Source organism: Gopherus flavomarginatus, chromosome 7, assembly GCF_025201925.1.
Source record: "Gopherus flavomarginatus isolate rGopFla2 chromosome 7, rGopFla2.mat.asm, whole genome shotgun sequence".
Lineage (NCBI taxonomy): Eukaryota > Metazoa > Chordata > Testudines > Testudinidae > Gopherus > Gopherus flavomarginatus.
The window spans coordinates 44,293,760-44,306,110 of record NC_066623.1 but is presented as its reverse complement, the minus strand read 5'-3'; the positions used below and the strand labels follow the sequence as shown (position 1 = coordinate 44,306,110).

At 49.9% G+C, this 12,351-nt stretch overlaps 1 protein-coding gene and 1 non-coding gene across 2 annotated transcripts in view; both read left to right on the top strand.

Annotated features, from left to right (window-relative positions):
* LOC127055903 (zinc finger protein 707-like) overlaps positions 1–12,351 on the top strand; it is a 288,200-nt gene that overhangs the window by 144,919 nt on the left and 130,930 nt on the right. The window lies entirely within an intron of this gene.
* Positions 6,206–6,279, top strand: TRNAK-CUU (transfer RNA lysine (anticodon CUU)). The gene has a single exon. It is a non-coding gene; the product is annotated as a tRNA-Lys (tRNA).

Below are 12,351 nucleotides of genomic sequence, written 5' to 3'. Positions count from 1 at the left end.
TTAAAAGATGTATGTCTGTTTTAAATAAACCTCTCAACCCAGCTATAGGGCTCTACCCCTGGGGCCCCTAACCCTAGCTACCGGGGCCCCACCCATTGGGCTGCTAACCCTAACTCCTTAGACCCTACCTGTGAGGCCCCTATCCCTAGCTCCAGGGGCCCTAACCGTAAGGTCTCTAACAATTGCTCCGGGGGCCCTACCACTGGGGCCCCTGTCCCTAGCTCCAGTGTCCCAACCCCATGGACCCCTAACCCTAGGTCCATGGGCTCTACCCCTGGGGCCCCTAACCGTAGCTCCAGGCACCCCACCACTAGGACCCCTATACCTAGGTCCAGGGCCCACCCCTAGGACCCATAACCTTAGCACCATGAGCCCCAGCCCTGGGGCCCCTAATCCAAACTCTAGGGTCCCTTCCTGTGGGGCCCCTAACCCTAGCTCCAGAGGCCCTACCCATGCGACCACTAACCCTAGCTATAGGCCTTACCTCTATGTCCCCTAACCCTAGCTCCAGATACCATATGCGTGGGCCCCTAACACTAGCTCCAGGGGCCTGACCCCCAGTACCCCTAACCCTAGCTCCAAGGGCCCCATCCCTATGGCTTCTAACCCTAGCTCCAGGGGACCAACCCATGGGGATCTAACCCTAGCTACAGAGTCCTTAACCGTGGGACCCCCAAACCTAGCTCCAGGGGCCCTACCATTGGGGCCCCTAACCCTAGCTGCAGGGGCCATACCCGTAGGGCCCCTAAACCTATCTCCAGGCGCCCCACCCCTGGGACCTTTTACCCTAGCTTCAGGGGCCCCATCCCTGGGGCCCTTAACCCTAGTTCCAGGGGCCCTACCCATGGGGCTCCTATCCCTAGCTTCAGGGACCCCACCCGTTGGGCCCCTAACCCTAGCTCCAAAGGCCCTACTTTTGTGACCCCTATCCCTAGCTCCAGGGGGCATACCCCTTGGGCCCCCAGTCCTAGCTCCAGGAACCGTACTCATGGGGCCCCTATCCCTAGTGTTAGGCCTGAATAAAGATATTGCAGACAAAACCAGGTATGCCAACCTGACCAAAGTCAGGCTAACAGAGGTTTTTGGGTAATTCTTGAGTGGAAAACACTGAGAAGCAGCAGCATGTCTCACAAGCGCTGGGAAAAAGTGAGATAAGCGAGAAGCTGCATTCCTGGCATAGTACCAGATGTGCTGTGTTAGGGCAGCTCCTTCGAAGAACTGATAAGAGCCCTAGTTTCCCAGCCTCCTTGTTTTCACTCCCTGGTTTTGTTCGTTGTTTGTTTTTAACTCCCCTACATTTCTAACTTTAGATATGTATGTATACTAAAGGTGTCTAGTTTCTAGTTGTTAAAAGAAGGGAGTGAGTTGCTCCAGCGAATAATTTATGACGCGACAGAACTGTCTATATAGGCTTATACTAAGATTTAAAGAGCGGGCTGGTTCTCTCGGGAGACGAGCTGCTCTATATTGATGCGTGCACTTGTCAATAAAGAGCTTTTGATCGGACCTTGCTGGTGTTGCCTGTCTCTCTCACTGTCAGACAACTAACTTTTCCATCTGGGGGTTAGAGTCCCTGACACTAGCTCCAGGGGCTCTATCCCTGGGGCCCCTGACCCTATCTCCAGGGGCCCTACCCGTGGGGACCCTAACCCTAGCTCTATGGGACCTCCACATGGGGCCCCTAGCCTTAGCTCCATGGGCCCTACCCGTGGGGACCTTAACCCTAGCTCCAGGAACCCCATCCTTGGGGCCCCTAAATCTAGCTCCTGAGCTCCTGCCCCTGGGGCACCTAACCCTAGCTCCAGAGGCCCTTCCCTTAGGATCCCTAACCCAAGCTTCAGGGGCCCTATCCGTGGGGCCCCTAACCCTAGCTCCTGAGGTCCTACCTGTGGGAGCTCTAACCTTAGCTCCTGGCTTCGTGCCCATTTGACCCATAATCCTAGCTCCAGGGGACCTACCCGTGAGACCCCTAATCTTAGCTCCAGGGCCCTTACCCCTGGGGTGCCTAACCCTACCTTCAGGGGCCCTACCCGTGGGGCCTCTAACCCTAGTTCCAGGGGCCCCACTCCTGAAACCCCTATCTCTAGCTCCATGGGCCTCATCTCTGGGGCTCCAAACCCTAGCTGCATGGGCCCTACCCCTGGGTCCCCTAACTCTAGCTTCAGGGGCCCTACCAGTGGGACCCCTAACCCTAGTTCCATGGGTCCCACCCCTTGGACCCCTAACCCTTGCTCCAGATGCCCCATTGCTGGGGATCCAAACCCCTGCTCAAGGTGCCCTGCCCATGGGGCCGCTAACCCTAGCTCCAGGGGCCCCACCCCTAGACACCTAAACACTAGCTCCAGGCACCCCACCCCTGGGACCCACCCTGTGGCCCCGTCCCTGGGGCTCCTAGCCCTAGCTCCAGGGTCCCTACATGTGGGAACTCTAACCCTAGCTCCAACGGCCCTTCCCGTGGGGCCCCTAACCCTAGCTCCAAGGTCCCTTCTTGTTGGACCCTTAATCCTATCTGCACGCCCTGTAGCCCTGGGTCCCCTAACCCTAGCTTCAGAGGCCCTACCCATGGGGCCCTTTACCCTAGGTCAAGGGGCCCTATGCATGGGTCCCCCAAACCTAGCTCAAGGGGCCCTATCTCTGGGGCCCCTAAACCTAGCTCCAGGGGCCCTGCCCGTTGGACCCCTTTGCCTAGCTCCAGGGTCCCTTGAAACACTTGGGAAAATGTGTTTGACTGTTCAGGCATTGGGAGCTCAGCTAAGAATGCAAATGCTTTTCAAAGACTGCGGGGACTGTGGGATCGCTGGAGTCCTCAGTCTCCCCTCCCTCCCTCCATGAACGTCCATTTGATTCTTTGGCTTTCTGTGCTTGCTTGTCACGCAGCACTGTGCTGAGTCCCGGTTGTGGACTCTGTCTATCATAGCCTGGAGATTTTTTCAAATGCTTTGTCATTTCGTCTTCTGTAACGGAGCTCTGATAGAACAGATTTGTCTCTCCATACAGCAATCAGATCCAGTACCTCCCAGACGGTAAACGCTGGAGCTCGTTTTGGGTTTGGGACTGCATCGCCACCTGTGCTGATCAGAGCTCCATGCTGGGCAAACAGGAAATGAAATTCAAAATTCGCGGGGCTTTTCCTGTTTACCTGGCCAGTGCATCCGAGTTCAGATTGCTTTCTAGAGCGGTCACAAGGGTGCACTGTGGGATACTGCCCGGAGGCCAATACTATTCAATTGCAGCCACACTAACCCTAATCCAACATGGCAATACCGATTTCCGCGCTACTCCCCTCGTCGGGGAGGAGTTCAGATATCGGTATTAAGAACCCTTTATATCGATATAAAGGGCTTCATTGTGTGGACGGGTGCAAGGTTAATTCGTTTTAAGGCTGCTAAATTCGGTTTAAATGCGTAGTGTAGACGAGGCCTAAGAAAGCGGCTGTTTGACCTACAAATAACGGCAAAGTAAAACCTGCAAGAGCAGCCTTTCAGTTCAGAGGCCTGATAATAAGATGTTACTAATAACTGATGAAAGAGTTACAAACGACTCAAAACCATACTCAGAACAAACCGAATGGGAACACAGACAACACCATTTTTCTTCTCTGCTCTTCAACCACGATATTCTCCCCATAGGGAGGTCCACCGCTCCTGGGGGTTCAGTGCCACAGTAACAGGGTGATGTGTGCAAGGGATGGAGGAAGCTGCTATTCCATCTCCCTAGTCCAAAAATAAGTTTAATAGCTAGTCCTGAGATAGAGGAAGTATCAGTTATTAAAGTCATAAGAACTAATTTAACATTGTGATTCCAGCCAATGTTAAAATGATCTAACATTCAGGTTAACAGAAACATTTCTAGTCCTCTGCATAGAACGCTCAAATGATGCAAAAATAGCAAGTTTGCTTTAAAAAGTCATAAAAGGGGTGTCATCCAGAATCTGACACTTGGTGAAACGTAAGTCCAGTTTGGGGATTGTGCTCTGCTTCTTAACAATCTGCCCTGAGGTTTCCACTCACAGTCACAAGCTACTCCAGATGGCTGGGGCCCTCTCATGGATCAGTAACTGGTTAGGAGCTTGGAAAGAAAGAGTAGGACTAAATAGTCGTTTTTGCAGTGGAAAAGGGTAAATAAAAGGCTTCCAAAGTATGAGACAAGGCTACAGACATTATGGCTCTTAGGTTTAGACAAGACCGTAGAGCACCAGTTCTCAACCAGGTGTCTGCCAAAAGAAATCAGGCTTGACTCACATCCCCAAGCCACCAAGCCTACCTGCCTGCATTGAAGTGGGAGAGAAAGGGCATAACAAAAAATTGCAGCATCAATGCAGAAGAGAGAACTCTTCCCCTGCCATTATCAGTAAGGGTTGCCTCACAGCCACTGATTCCCTGAACAGAAATAGCAAAAGTCCAACCACAATTCTACTTCCTTTCCACTACAAGAGATAATGGGTGGGAGCTGCTCTCTTGAGACTGTCCTGCTGCTGCCCAGGCACATGGCAGACAGAGCTTGGCCCGCAAGCCGAGGGTTTTGATCTCTTGAAGGCCCATAGGGAAAAGAGACAAGTGCTCGTGTATTAGAGAATGGTTTTGATCCATTGACCTCTGGGTTATGGGCCCAGCACGCATCTGCTGCACCACTCTGCTGGCTCTTTACTCCCCCTGCCACCCAGCCACCTCTGTCTGGATTAATGCCTTACGAGCTCTCACGCTGGCAGGCATATGCGCCGGCTGCTAGGCAGCTGCCCTGGTCACAGGCTTTTACAGCTTCTACAGGGTAAAAGGGATCTATTTGGGGTTTGGACCCCATTGGGAGCTGGGTAGCTGAGTGCCGGAGACGGGAGTACTGCTTTAACTGTTTTCAATTAAGCCTTCAGCTCGTGGGGGATGAGGTTCAGCCTTTGATCCCTGTCTGCAGCAGGCAAGCTCCTCTGGCTCAATCGGCCCCCACCCTGCCCCCACTGTATTAGCAGACTAAAACCTGGAGCAAAGGCACACGCCTTGCAAGGGAACAGGAGCCGGGATCTCGAACAAATGTCAACATTTTAGTAAGATGACATTCAAAGAAGAAAAAGGTGTATGGTACAGCATTTAGGTGTAGAAGTTTCTGGTGATCAGGGAACAATGTACAGATTACCCAGGGGGTGCGAAGTTCGATTTAAGATCGGGTGGCGTAAGGAATACAGAATCTGCAATAGCCCTGACTTGGGGTAAAAGGTTAACGTACAGACACTGATTTAGGAGGGTATGTTGTCCATGTGAGGGCTACGTTCAGGTGTGGAGTTTAAGAAGCAGGTACGACAATGAGAATGGATTCACCCGCGTTTGGTGAGTTTTAACATTCAGTGTGTTTTAATCTTTGCCACAATCTAGTTTAAGCAAGGTCGGTATGAACTCTACCCTGCCATCTGTTGGTGATCTCTTGTAAAGGCCTTTTGGGGCTGATGTTATTTGCATGGTTACACCCAACCCAGATTGCATGAGGGGAGTTCTTGTCCAAATGGTCATTTCAGCTGCTGTGGGATCCCCCATCTCTTTGTTATTGGGGCAGGAGTAATCAAGTGTATTTTCCTGTTTAGTTTGGATCAAGGAGAGAGTATCTGTACCTGGCATTTGAGACCTGAGAGCTTGCCCCTCGCCTGGAAAGGACTCATCATTAAGGGGTATGGGTTCCAAACCCTCCCCCTCTCCAAGTGTGTGGGAAGTAGGAATAGATGTTTGTTCTTGGTCTGATTGTTTTTGTGTCTGGTGTCTAAAAGCAGAGGTGTTTTGGAATAACTTTGGAATTGTTGTTAGTACTGAAGTTTCTCATCTTAAATTTATGCTATTAGGTTTCTTCTACAGTATATTTTGGTGCTGAAAGGTAAAGGTTGCTTTGTGTGTGCTGTTATGGAGTGAAGTAACAAAGGTTGGTTCCGGAGATGGTGCATGTGCCACCTCAGCTGGGGTCCCAGAGTCCAGAATTTGCATAAACTCACCCCCTTAACTGATTAACAAGCTTGCCCTGCTAACTCTTCCAGCAAAACAGGCCAAAGAAAGTGTATGCAAGCCCTGTACTGCAGCCCCAGTACTATTTTCGGTTCCTTCCCACAGATCTTTCACTCCGCACCAGTCCAGTTCCTTGCTGTTGCTTGTCCAACCACTGCATGCATGTGCTAGACCGGACCCTGAGCTGATTCCTGACTGTTGTGCTCCATACAGCCTGGCCTGTCTGTGTCTCTGTGGTGCAATGGGTCAGCACGTTTGGCTCTTAACTGAAAGGATGGTGGTTCAAGTCCACCCAGGGACAGTGATAAGCCTTTGCTACTTCCTTGCTTTCCTGCGGGCAGGGATGGCTTTAGGCCAATTCAACCAATTCCCCTGAATCGGGCCCCACACCCAAGCCCTGCTGGTGCACTGTACTAGGGTGGCCCAGCTTCCCCAGGGGGCAATTTAAAGGGCCTGGGGCTCCCAGCAGGGACTGGAGCCTCAGGCTGTTTAAATTCCCACCAGAGCCCCACTGCTGGAGACTTGGGGGCTACTTAAAAAGTCTGGGGCTTCCCTTGCTTCTACCGCCCCGGCCCTTTAAACAGCCCCCGGAGCCCCGCCACTTCCCCAGGGCTCCCGCGGCTATTCAAAAGGCTGGGGCGGTGGAAGCAGGGGAGCCCCAGGCCCTTTAAATAGCCCCCGAGCCCTGGGCTGCTGCTGCTACCTTGGTGGAGGAGGGGGCACTTACCGTACAGGGTAGGCTGTACCCCCTGTACCCGCACCCCTGCCCACAGCCAGCCCCTGCTGCACCCCCTGCCCTGCCTGCACCAGCCCCGCACCCCGTGCCCTGTCTCCAATCAACCCTTGCTGCACTCCCCTGCCTGAAGCCAACCAGCCCACTCCACCCCACATCCCCCTGCCTGCTGCCAGCCCCTGTCAGCAGCCAGTCCCACACACCCTGCCCTGCCTGCAGCCAGCCCATTTGCAGCCAGTCCTGCACCCCCTGTCCTGTCTGCAGCCAGCCCCGCATGCCTTGCCCTGCTTGCAGCCAGACCCTACCTCCAGTCAGCCCCTGCCCTGCCTCCAGCCAGCCCCATGTCCACTGGTGCCCTGCAGTTCCCAGGGCAGTAACCCTGCACACACGCTGCAATGAGAGGGGCAGTGAACAGCTGTGACCCACACATGTGCACACCTTAGGGTGACCAGACAGCAAGTGTGAAAAACTGGAACAGGGTGGGGGTAATAGGATCCTATATAAGCAAAAGACCCCCCAAATCGGGACTGTCTCTATAAAATCGGGACATCTGGTCACCCTAGCACACCCCCAGGTAGTGGCGGGGACCCACACATGTGAAACGGAGCTCATTTCTAGTTCAGGCCCATCTTTTTAAAAAAGAATTTTAGGTAGGGTTAACATACATCCATATTTTCCTGGACATGTCCAGCTTTTTGGTTCTTAAATAGACCATCTGGGAGAAATTTTTAAAAATATGGATGTATGGTAACCCTATTGGTACAAAAAATACATACTGTGGCACATCCCTTAAATCAGAACTTTTTACAGGGAACCGGCTGCTAAGAAATGAAAGGCTTTTATTTACATGGTTTTTTTTTTAGTCATCCCTGCCGGGGCCCCGCCGAATATGTTCGAATTGGGCCCCGCACTTCCTAAAGCTGGCCCTGCCTGCGGGGAGCCTCAAAGGTCCCATTTTGCTGCCTCTTGGCCTCAGTGCGTTCAGCTAGTGGCCCGAAGACCGGGCTGGATGTCATTCAGAAACCCATCTCCCTGCAGCTGTTCCAGAGGCTCAGGTTTTATCCTCAAGGCCGAGCACAAAAACTTTCAGCCAGGAACATTTCGCTCTCTCCCCGCCTCCGCCCAAGTGGCAAAGGAGAAGCAGACGAGACACGCCGTCTCAAAGACGCCTCCCTCCCACTTCCCTGTAGGCTGTGTAAAGCTCTTGGCCTGCCTCACGCCTTGTCAGGAAAGCGCGGCCATGCTGCTCACGCCTGAGTCACGTCCGCAGCCTGGCCTGCCCTGGCTGACGGTGTGCAGAGCCACGCCAGTCAATGGCAGTTTGAGTCAGGAGCCTAGGCTTTTTCCCCTGACAGCCACACACACAGCACTGCCTGGTGTCCCGAGAGCCTCCTTCCTGTTCTCCCGCAGCACACGCTGCCTGCCAGTGTGAGTGGGAAAAGGGGACCAGGAAGTACTGCAGCCTCATTCCAGGACAGGAGGCCCTCGCCATACCCAGGCCTGCCTCTTGCCTTCAGTCCAGGTAGCCTCATGGCCTAGGCTCTTGGTGCTCTGCTGGTCACTGCCTTGCTGGAAGGCCCTAAGGGAAAAGAAGCAAGCACACATGTAGCAGAGGATGGCTTTGAACCATTAATTTCTGGGTTATGGGCCCAGCACACTTTTGCTGCACTATTCTGCTGGCTTTTCATGACCGCTGCCACTCAGCCACCACTATCTGGATTAGCACCTTATGCGCTCTCACACTGGCAGGCAGATGCATAGTCTGCTAGGCAGCTGTCCTGGTCACAGGATATTACAGCTTCTACAGGGTAAAAGGGATCTATTTGGGGTTTGGACCCCATTGGGAGCTGGATAGCTGAGTGCCAGAGACGGGAGCACTTCTTAAACTGTTTTCAGTTAAGCCTTCAGCTTCACCCTCACCTGAAAAGTACTCACCATTAAGGGGTATGGGTTCCAAATGCCAAAAGTATGTGGGAGATAAGAATTCGTGTTTAGTTGTCTGTGGTTGTTTTAGTTGATTTCCTTTTTGCTGTTCCTGGTGTGTAAAGACAGAGACATTTTTGAATCTCTTAAAATTGCTGTTACTGCTACAGTTCCTCACCTTAAGCTTATGCTATTAGATCTCTTCTGTGATATATTCTGGTTCTGAAAGGTAAAAGGTCGCTCTGTGTGTGGCATTATGGAGTGAGGTAGCAAATGTTGGTTGCAGAAATGGGGCATGTGCCGCAACAGTCCTGCCCCCCAGCTGCATTCCCTGAGTCCAACCTGCAAAATTTCCATGCAGACAGAGTGGAAAAGAGCATTTTACCTAACTGTGAAGTTGCTTACAACTTCCAGTGTGTAAGTGAGATCAGAATTTCCCATTTTAAGTACATCTAAAATTTATACTTAACTATTAGTGATTTTAAGTCTGTAGCATAGAACTGATTTGCACTTCAATCACAAAAAGCTTTATTTTTAAACTAGAAAAGAAAAAAAGCCATAAAATCTGCAGTTAGAAACTTCAAAAAAGACCCATAGCACTAAATTTAAACTTTCATTTTCAACCTTTTTTATTTCACTATGCTTTGGAACCCATGTCCCTTGCCTAATGAGATATATGTAGGTTCGGGTGACTCCCAAAAGCATGAACTGCTAAGGACCGTTCTACTGTCCTTGATTCATATCACCAGGATAACTACACTTTATTACTCCTGCCCTAATAAGAAAGAGATTGGGGATCTCACAGCAGCCGAAATGACCATTTGGACAAGCACCCCCATCATGCAATGTGGGGTGGGTGTGACCATGCACATCAGCAACAAAAGACTTCTACAACACATCACCAACAGATGTCAGAGTAGAGTTCATTCTAACCCTGCTTACATCCTCCCCACAACCAAGAATTGGTGCTCCTGGTAAATCACACTCCCTATTATACCAAATCATTGGTATTGAATGCTGAAGTCACAGCTAGCAAAAGTAGCCACCCATCTCTGCCCTGCAGCATCCAGCTTAGCCCTTGTTAACACATAAGTCAGTGGATTGTTCTCTGTCCATACCTGAAACTGAGCACCACACAAGTAGTCTCCAAAGTTCTCAGTGATGGCCCATTTCAAGCCCAAGAACTGCAGCTGGTGGATGGGATAGCAAGTTTCGCTATCAGACAGTCCTCAGCTGGCAAAGGCTACAGATTTACATTTGCCTTCCACTTCCTGGTACGAGACTGATCCCAAACCCTCCAAACTGGCATCAGCATGCAGGATAAATGGCTTGTTTGAGTCAGCAGAGACTAGGACTGGCACATGAATCAGGCAAATAATGATTTCCCGTAAAGCTCTGTCACATCTCTCATCCCGCCATGTCCCAAATCGAGAGGAGAGGAGCCCCTCCCCTGTCCCAGCCCAAGAACACCAGATCTGTGGAGGAAAGATGTCTGTAGCCCAAACCAGCTGGAGCTGCTGGGGAGAGGAGTTCTCCCCTCAGCCCAGGCCCACTGGAGTTGCTATTGCAATGGGGGAGAGATGTCTTTCATCTAGTTCTTAGATGCCTTGATAAGAGGGGGCCTGAGTTTTTTCTTCCCACCTACAGCTCAAATTTCTTTTCCCCCCACCATTTTCTGCTCTAGCCTGATCTCCCTCTTTCACCTCAATTCTCTTTTTCCTGGTCTTGTTCCAGAGCCCTGACAGCCCAATTCTCTGCCCTAACCCCGTGCCCTCTACTGCACCCTGAACCTCTCATTCTAACCCTACCCTAGAGCCTGCACTCCCAGGGCCAGTGCCCTCATTCACCTGCACTCCAACTCTCTGTCCCTGTACCCTGATTTAGGGTGTACTAATAATATTAATTTGGATAATATGATGAAAATTTAATTTATTAGCTTACATCTTATTTAATTTAATTGAGTTACAAAGTTACAGTTGCTTTACTGCTATTCAATAGATACATAGGGCATTATATGCAACAAAGTTTTGGTTAATGTCTTTTACCACACTTCCTTGATAACCTGGTGGTAAGAGACAGAGAACCAGCCTTGCAGTTCAGGTTTCTCAATTCTTGAGTGAAAGATGCAGCGCTTAGAAAAAGCTACTGTTTCTTAGGGTTTACTTGACTAAGTTAAACTTAAAATCAAAACCTAATAAACAAAGAATAAAAACTTACGGAAATGGAGCTTAGCCTAGTTCCCTTGAAACTTAAAGTTTCCGAACAAGTACTGCCTACTGCTAGTACATAGAGAAAGAGTGGAGGAAGTAAGTCAGAAGGATAGAGTGAAGTGCTCTAGTGAGGTGGGCTACCTCTTTTATAGGGCACAAGCACCGGAAATCCTTCCTCCTATGTCCAAATTTCATTCCTCACCCACAAAACGTTAGGGTACGCTTGCTTCACAGGCTAGTGTGTTTGTGCATGTTGATGATATGTACATATGCACATAAGTTCCCTTGTGTTGCACCTGTTAAGTCTGTGGGTAGAATACTGAAAAAAAACCCTATACCATTCTCCATTGTCGATTGGTCTAAGTAAAGGTCTTAGACAGGCGTGAGTACTTACCTATTTAAGTAACAAGATACAGGTCAACTTTGCTTTCTTAGTAAAAGGTCACAATATAGGTATGCTAACCTTGCCTTAGCTTAACATACAGGATATGGCCTGTAGGGTCTCGTAAGTCATGTGCCCCAGCCTCCTAATCGTTTCTATTGCCCGCCGCTGGACCCTCTCCAAATTGTCCACATCCCTTCGCATGTGGGACCCAATCCCAAAAGTACCCACATTTCACCCTAATGGCCCCCAAATGCCAGTTTTTAATATGTACATAGGGTGCTCCCATGGTCATGTCACTCCCGAGCTCTCCAGTGGAGCCTGCTGGCAGAGAACAAGGTCAAAATCAGCCAGGACGTCGCTCAGTCAATTCCCTGTGCTCCCAGCAGGTGGTATCGGAAAGCTCGAAGATGGCTCACTTCCCTTTCTCTCATCAGCTTCAGGCCCCAGGGTTACAAATGCCCAAACTAGTTGGGATTCTCCCCTGGGCTCAGGGTGTGGGGCTGCTCTGAGGGGATGGACTTGCACACTTGGGATATTAGTGCAAAGATATAATTTCAATTTCTCTTAGAGAAATTTGAGGGCAATTTATATTTGGTAAAAATCTTATTTCGTGAAAGGAAAGCTGCAGTGATAGCCTGGTTACTGGGGTGCAAAACACTTTCCTCCTGCAACAAACAAGAAGTTAGAATTAGACATTTACATCTTTTGTTCCAATGTTGGCACAGGTTTAATTTTGCTTCTGTGCAGGTTTGTTTCAGGCGGTGACTGTTTTGGTTTATTGGGTTGTTTTGGTTTTTTAAGTTGTAATGGAGATTTTAATTGACATTTGCTGGATTCGAATGGCTGACCTGCAACACCAGTTTTGACATACTTCTGCATATTTTATACACATTTGGCCAGTATTCAAGGATACAATTCCTTTATAGGAGGTTTTAGAGTTCAGGCTTATTTATTTGATGTTATTTTAACATCCTGCTGTAGCACACCTTTTTGATAAAACCTTGAAATTATTAATTTATGGCATTTGTTAGTTTTATTTTTAAAAACAAAGTTTTTCTTAATGTTTGGGTTTTAAATTAAGCATTGTTTTTGGTTTCAAATTTTCATTTAGGTTTTGGTTGT